The sequence below is a fragment of the Branchiostoma belcheri genome, unplaced genomic scaffold, assembly GCF_001625305.1.
Source record: "Branchiostoma belcheri isolate BF01 breed outbred unplaced genomic scaffold, Haploidv18h27 scaffold100, whole genome shotgun sequence".
NCBI lineage: Eukaryota > Metazoa > Chordata > Leptocardii > Amphioxiformes > Branchiostomatidae > Branchiostoma > Branchiostoma belcheri.
In genome coordinates this window covers 28,593-37,568 of record NW_017802381.1, presented here as the reverse complement: position 1 = coordinate 37,568, position 8,976 = coordinate 28,593, and positions in this window count along the sequence as shown.

Below are 8,976 nucleotides of genomic sequence, written 5' to 3'. Positions count from 1 at the left end.
ATGGTTAAGAGATGCCAAGTTTTTTGGAAGATGTTCGCAGCCAAAACGCATTCTTCCGTACGTCGCATTTTGTGTAATTTCGCATGTGGTGTGGCATTATGTCCGGGATGATGCACGTCTTTTTATTTTTATCATAGCTGTTTTGATATTGGAGTAAATGTTTTTTTTTTTTGGAAACATCCCCATGTCGTTGAAATGTTGTCGTCCGTTTATGTCACCGGTAGTAAGTCGCGGCGGGGCTGATGGGGACGGAAATGTGGGGTGGTCAGAGGTCAACATTAGGAAATGTTAATACCGATGACGTAATCCTATCGATTTCAAACTGGTCGGGTGTGGCGACCTAGTGGCGGCGTGTATTTAGTCACGTAGCAACTGGCCGGTCGTCCTAGCAACGACACATGGCCAATATTTTTGGGTTGGGCCGCTCCATAGTGTTAGTGGAGCAGCTCTTTGTAAACATTGACAATATTTTTGAGCAACCCATCAATGTGTTCTGCCTCGTGGTCGGATGTGGTCTGGGGCTTGTAAACCGCACATACAGTACTAGTAGATCGGGTAATTTTATGATTTGCTAGTTGTAAAGGCGTCGTGTAGTATGAGCCGGTATATGAAGAAGTAGCCTGTGTTACACAATCATGCTTTCGGCCGGATTGATATGCAACTGTTACTAATTGCAGGGACTGCGCTAATGCCGACCAGTCGCGCTGTCCTGATACACCGCGAATGTGCGAGTGTTCCCTGTAGACAGTCCCGGGAGTCATTTTTTTCGTCACATTCCAGGAGCCAAACCAAAATACGTTCATGAACCGAGTCCAAAAAACCGAAACGTGAAAATCGGATGATCGGACCTGATGTACATTTCTCTTTCTGTAGATTGTACACACAATACACACATCTTTAGATAATCTGGCCATGGCAGGTAAAAAAAAAAGTAACCCTGAATCATACTAGATTAGCGTAAATGCATGTTTATGCGTTCAAAACAAGAAAAGAATTTGTTTCCCGGTATTAATCTCTTGAAACACGGCGCTGAATATTGACGCAAAAATATTTCGGGCATCGCGCGCCCTTCCCCGTTGTTTAGACTGTATGCAAATCCCGCGTCACGTGTCGGCATTTCGCATCTCTGATTGGTTGTTGCGTCTTAAGATGACTGAGCCGACGCGCGTTTAAACAATTTTTCTTTGTTCGATTTATCACACTTCACAGAGAAATGTCGCCAATGGCTACTTCTTTTTGTTGCAATATATAATACTTCACGAAGAATTGTCACCTATGTCTTTTTGTTATGATTTATTTTGCTTGAGCATTTTGTATATGAGCCCTTTTAATAACATCATGTATGTCCGTTTCAACTCAGTGTTCTGAACATAATTTAAGGCCCGGTTTATTTTATGCTGTTGGCAAATACTTTCAATTTTATCAAACTTGACACATTGTGTATTTTATATAAAAATTGCACCATTAGCTTAATGAGTTTTTAATACATGTAGTGTTGCCCAAGTGACCAGGAAAACATTACAGTAAACAAGCCCAGACCATGGTCTAACTGACTCTAGAACATTCCATTTCCGAGTTTTTGATTGTTAACATTCAATTTAACCCTTGTCCTGCTGACATTCCTGGCACAATATTTTTTCAATAAATTCATGTCTTAATTAGATCATAGATCCCCCATTTTTTTGCCCTGCAGTGGCATAGTTACTTCCGCATTCGTTGCGTTTCGCTGCGGTGTGATGCATTGCACGAGAAATACCCCCAAACCCCCAAATCGTACCTAAACAGGGTGCTATATAGATGGCACTGTATGTGCAGGACTTTAATTTAACATTAATTTAACCAGTAAACAAAGTGCCGAAAAGTACGGTCTTAATTCAATTACGTTTGGTACTATGAAAACTAGTTTAACCCTAAACAGTACACCTGGGGTCCGCGCCGACCCCAGCACTATATATTCTGTAATATCTTTTTTGTTTCTAAAGATTTTTTTTCTGAAATTTTAGGTAATTGTCACCCACAAAGTTGTCTCTCAATACAGTTCAGAAAACTCCGTTTCTACCATTTTTTTTTTAAATTATATCTGATTTTCTTTTGGGGTCCGCGCGGACCCCAGCCGGCTTTCGATCATAATGGATACACTGGCGTTCTTATTTCCGTTTTTATATGTTTTTATGCACTCATCGTATGTCTACCAAGTTTTCAGAGAATGGTGTAATAATAGAATAAATTTTAATAACTTTGGTGTAATTATGACGTCATATGACGTCAGAGCTAATAATATAGTCCGCCATATTTGATTTTGACCAATGACGTCATCAAATTAGCATATTCTATGCATATTAAATGATTTAACTTATATTTAATTATGTAAGATGTTATTAATGTTGTAAAAGAAGTGTAATTTAATATAAAACTCAGAAAAGTTTTATGTTTAAACCAAAATTACTTCTATTTTAAAAAAAAACTGCCTGCTAGAAACCCGTTGCCATGGCAACACAAAAAAAAATCAACTTACTAGTATTAAACTAATATGAACTTTTTTCCAGAGACATTTTAGGAAAGGTCTCCAAATTTGATACTTCTAGCGCAAGCCGTTTAGCCGCTATCTGAGATCAAAGTTGGGCCTCAAAAGCCCCTTCAGTCTGAAATGGGTTTAAAAATCAGGTATTTCTTATTGTCTTCTTTTCGTCCCCAAAAAATGAAGAAAGAAAAAGTTCAAAATGTATGATTTTTGTATGTAATGTGGACACAGAGGTTCCCACATCAGTTTGCAAAACAATTGAGCTGGTAGCATGTTGATAATTTCTAAAAAACTGTTCTGGAGTCGGCGCGGACCCCAGGTGTACAGATTAATCAGTCCGGGAAGGTGTACTGTTGAGGGTTAAGTAAATGCGTTCACAGTACCACACATTTTCATTGAACTACGCTTTTTCTGCCCCAACAATATGAAAAAAATAGCTTTCATTGGCTAAGTCACTGTGGTAGTGGTCATATGTTTATGTTTACCGGAGAAAACATACTGTTTTTACTCAGTTTTTTACTCCTCTTCTGTTCCAAACACTTACCTCGGACCTGACCAATGACATGATTTGTTGACGTCTGTCACCATGGTGACTGGTGTTGGGTTACATAATGTTGCAATTTCATGCTCCCGTCACTATATACTAGTAGTACATGTATGTGATGTGTTTGAGTAAGAATTAACAGGGTAGACCATGTCCGAAGGTAAACATTATGCATTTGCCTTGCAAATGCTACTTCTCTAGTTACCTTTGCAGAATGTAGCGATGTGAACTCACCGATTTCACGTGCTGTTGGTCTTTGGTGTAAGGCACGTCTTGGAGATGGATCTTTTCCAAGCGAGGTGGTACCAACTTTTGTAGGATGTTTTCCGGCAACGTAACTGATATATTTCCATACTTATTTTCTTCTGATTGTGACATGGTATCCATGAAGTGCTGCCCAGAAAACGAGATACGTTGCATCGATTAGTTCTGAACCTTGTTTTGGCAGTTCCTTTTGTTCCACTGGTAATGAGTCACAATGCTTACATAAATTGTAGGAACCACCTCACGGTGGAATAATGAAAAGAAGATCTTAAACACCAAGTTATTATATATTTGTTAGATCATATAGATAAATTCAACTACATTTCAGGGGAGATAACTAATATAGTGTTCGAATAGGAAAATACATTGAAAAATGTTTTGATCTTAGAGACCACATGTTAGAGAATAGTTAAACCTTTATTGTTACAGCATACATATATTCTGTACGTAAGATGACGTTGTCCACACATGTATTTAGCTTTGTTAGATCTTTAGTTGTAGAAGACCATACAAAAGTCCATGTACTTTTTTGTTGTGTTAATAAAGAATCTTTAAATAATTGTGCATCAGCTCAGAAATGTAGGGGGAGTTTGCAAGTCGAGATCACAATGCACAATCTCAAACTTACTAACACCCCACAATGAAATCGGATTTTCTCACCTTGACCCTCATTTAATAACGGTCTATCAGAAGTAACCCCGACTCAATCTCTATCGCGAATGACCCGACGAAACCAGAATCAAAATTATTTTACAGACTCAAAATATAAATTTTTGTTTCTTATAATGCAAAAAATCCTTGAATATTACATCATAAAGTTTGCACTTCATTTAAATACAATCATTTCCTTGATCACCTCGAATTTTCAGTCTCACATCCGTCAACCTTTTTTGAGAAGTAAAATGATTCAACCCTCAAACACCCGAACTTTTTTTGCGACAGAAATTACCGAACGGGGTCCAATTGGACCCCATTTTGTTTCTTCATTTATATTCCTTTTTTGCATTCTTTCAGTGATCTTTGCACATAAACTGATTAAACATAGTAAGAGGTATATTTTAGCATGATAATTAAGTGTAAAAAAATCCATCTCATTATCATAATTTATGCAAAAAACAAAAGGGAAAAGACTGAATCAAAGACATTGTCCTTGACTACATTAAATTTGGAATGTTTTTGCAGGCATGAATATGACCTTTGACCTCATAAGATTGTCATATGGTACCTCTAAAAACCTGATAACCTAATTTCTGAGGTTGCAGTTACTTGGCAAACTGCATAATATTAAAGCAATTATGCTTCCTTGAAGACATATTGAGGACATCCGAACAATTTCGTGTGTAGGAAAGTGCAAAGACATGGCTGGGGTCCGTTTGGACCCCAGATGGTTTTACATCAGACTACCGTGGTCATTTTTACAAATTTATGCCGATCTCCAAAATGAATTTAGGAGAACTTGAAGAAGAGGTTTATTGACAAAGTCACGGGAAGAATTTTTTTCGAATCAAAAATGTTCAAATGGCACATAAAAATATACGCATGGGGTCCAAATGGACCCCGTTCGGGTGTTTGAGCGTCAATTACTCTGAGCACTTGACCTGAAAAAAATAGCAAATGCCTGGTGTCTCTCATGTCACGTGCTTAGAGTTATTGAACCGCTTTAATCCTCGAGAAGGTCAACAGATATGCGGCCAAAAATTAGAGGTGAGTAATGATCTTATTTTGTTGAACTGAACTACAAACAACATTATCGAATGTACCAACGCTTAGGTAAGCTTAAATGCAAAACTTGAATTATCAATAACAAAGTGGTGCATGGCAGAAACGCAAATAAACTCATTTTCTTTTTATAAACCAAGGGGTAGCAGGCAGCATATACATTTTTAATTAAAATTATCATTTTGAAGTTATACGTGTTACATTAATGGATATCCGTTGGCATCTACCAAAGGAACCGTTGTACTAGATTTCTGGTCATTTGGTTGTAATATTAGTGCACAAAAGCCAAAATTTTGCAACATTTGTCTGAAAATACCAAAAATGCAGTTGATTTTACTCGATCTAAAATGGCGTGCGTCGATTACAAAGGTGTGCACGAGGTTCTTAATTTTGGTCACGTGACCCATGTCTTAAAAAAGTCCAGCTTTTAGTTATAATATCAATATTAAAGCACAGGATCCATAGATGTCATGTACAATGCCTTAATATAAAACACTATTCCTTAGGCTCAGTCCTAAAGCATAAAGGCTTGAAAAATCTAATACTCGGCCAATCTACGACTTTTCGAACCTAGGCAGCCCCAAGGTAAAACATCTCATGACATTAGGCTACACCGACTTAATTTTATGGATGACATCCTCTAAAGACCCTTAAACTAGTGCGCGCGGGCGAAAAAAAAGTCCGGCCAAAAATAAAAAGGCTACTACACCACAGGAATACAAAGCTACAATTGTGAATTCGCGGGTAGTACTTAGCAAAGTAAACGACACGCTGGCACTTCCTGGCTGTGGCTTTCTGTGGAATTTATGAATCGGCACTGCATGTATGTACTGAGTTCTTGAGTCGTGGAGCGTCGATAGCCTTGTTGCCCATTGTCGCTAACTACCATGGACTACCCAGGCGAGAACAGGCGAAAATCAATGCGCGCATGGATGTCATCCATAAAATTAAGTCGGTGTGACATTACATAGTTCACCAGACGACCAAACAATTCAGACACTAACATGAAGTAACATGATATAACGTGAGCAACCCAAGCTAATATTCATGACAGAGCTCATAAAACGGTTAAAATTAGACACGACTTTGACATCGAGTATTATTTACTGCGCAAACAGAGGTCTGTAGGCAAGCTGCACTGTTTCTTTTAAGCCATATTTAGACAAGCTGTGTTGTATATTCTATGGTAACCATAAACAGTACGTCGATATCATAATATATCAAACTGCCCACCTGCTTTTCTTTACCCAGATCGTTCGGGTAGTTTTGGAATGACATGACTGTTTCTTCGTGTTTCAGCGAAACGTCTGTTGGTACAATTGGCCTAGCGTACAGCAGCAGCCCACTCATATCTCTGAAATAGAAATTAGCTTCATTTAAACCACAAAACATATATTATGTTGCCATTTGTGCCTAACTTAAATCAAAATGTATCAGGCCTCGTCACCTTTTTTTATAAAAATTCCATGATAGTTAGCTCTTATACATGTCATGATAGCTTGCAGTTGCTCCTACACAGGCAATACACATAGCATAGGTTATAGAAAACATGGGTCATCCTTTTTCCCAACAATAAATTGTTCGTCACGCAGGTACCAGGATGTTAGACCATACTGCTTTATTAATGTTTATGTGTAGTTTACTGTACTTGCATACTGCACACATGAAACTATTTTCGGAGTATCCTATTGTATATATCAAGTAAAAGCTGTGACTTTGAACACATCTGGTAAGCTAAAGTTACGGTCAACCTATACATACAAGTCTGTTGCATTATGTTTTAGTAGAATACGTGTTCTGTATTTATCTTATATGAGTAGAATAAGTTATATTGCAATGGGTGTGAACGTGCGATTCAGACCTTTAAGTGACCCCCCCTTCCATTTCATAATCGTTCATGCCAGAAGACATAGATCTTCATGCGTATCGAGAAGAATGTTCTGTATTTTTCACTCTAAACGAAAAAACAGGGGTACAAAGTCAAAAATTCTTACCTTTCTATGCTCGTCGACGTTTTCAAAACGGGCCTGAACCAGTCACTGCGGGTCATCTGAGAGAGAAACATCAAATATGCCAAGCCAAGAATCTGTAGAAAAAGGGCTTGCAAACTACAACACAATTGTTTACGAGACATTGTAACTAACTTTTACAATGAAGACAAATTATGGACAGAATTATGCATGTGGCATGGCCACGTGGATATGTTCAGTGTTAACGGATGTTGAAGTCACGTTGTATCGCGTATATTGATTTCTTTCATCCTGCTCTCAACGCGAAGGTTGGATTGGGTGTAGGTGGAGCGTCCGATCCGATGTAATAAACAGCCTTCATGGCAGCTCGCTCGCAGGGAACGGTGATCGAGCCCGAAACGATATAACCGGCGGGACGAAACACGCGGTCGTCAACTGAATTTCCCCCGGCTTTGCTGGCCTAACTGGGTCGGCAACATTTTATTTACTTTCGCCAAGAAGGTTAATATGTTTTCGTTGGCGTTCGTGTGTCTGTGTGTGTGTGTGTGTGTGTGTGTGTGTGTGTGTGTGTGTGTGTGTGTGTGTGTGTGTGTGTGTGTGTGAACACGATAACTCAAGGAGGCCTAATGGATTTTCTTGATATATACTAGTAGTAGGTAGGTAGGTCTTGATAAGACGTCGAACTGATTATATTTTGGGCCTCCTGGCGGCTTTTGTTGGTACTGCAGCTGAACTTCCGGTTTTGATATCTCGTCATCAGGACATCTAGGGTCATGAAATTTAGATGGTAGGTAGGTCTTGTGATGGAGATGAAGTGACATGAGTTTGAGCCCCCTAGCTGCTTGCTCTGGAACTACAGGTAGTTAAAACATGTTTAAAGGAGGATAACTCAAGAACCGATTGATGGATCGTCGTGATTTTTGGCATATAGGTAGCTGAAGTGATGCTTGACATAGAAATATTACAATTATGCAAATATGGGTGTAATTTGCATAATTAATGAGAATTTTTTATAAATCAGCTGCATTCCATGATAGGACTATTCAAGCTTGTGACATATGTAATTAAGAATGACAGAAATACAGGCAGATATAGATTATGTAAATAAGGACTTAATATGCATGATTATTGAGAAAATGTTGTTGAAGAAACTCATTTGTCACGTATAGATACAGTTACTAGAAGATTCTTTCAACAGTGACAAGTTTGAAGGGTAAAGATACTGACCTCCAAATTTTCGATGACTATCAGTCCATCTTGATCACTACCAGGCCCATCTCTGACATTATAGAAATTATAGATCAAGAGTCTCGTAACAAACATAGGAGGATTAAGGAGGCGGTGCACATACAGTAGGAAGGTGCCAAGTTGAGACTTCTTTGGGAGCTCCCCAGGACTTACACCCTTGCTCCGGAGGGAGGCAACAGGGGGTACGGCCCGTCAGACCGATGCAAGTCTCGGGCCTAGTCTCAAGATGGACTGATAGTCATCGAAAATTTGGAGGTCAGTATATTTACCCTTCAAACTTGTCACTGGTAAAAGAATCTTCTAGTAATTGAGAATTTGTTATAATTATATAGTGGTAACTGCCTGGAATTTCATACTTAGGGTATTTGAAAGTTACATCTAAGTGAAGGTAAACATCACTAAACATTACTTATTTAAATAAGGACCTCGGTTGCATAATTTATGTGGAAATGATAGAATAGCATTTTTTGTAAAGATAAGGCCGTCTTTTGCTGGAGAATATGATCAACTGATATAATTCATGCAAATGAGGATCCTATTTGCATAATCAGGAGGAATAATCTTTACTTTGTCAGTCATAAAGATCAACATCATTTGTCGAAGATATGAGATCGTGGAACTTTAGTATTTAATGATATTCATTTTTATTACATGAGATTTGTGAAAGCATTGACAACACATAATTAAAAACACGAGGCCAAATATTTTGG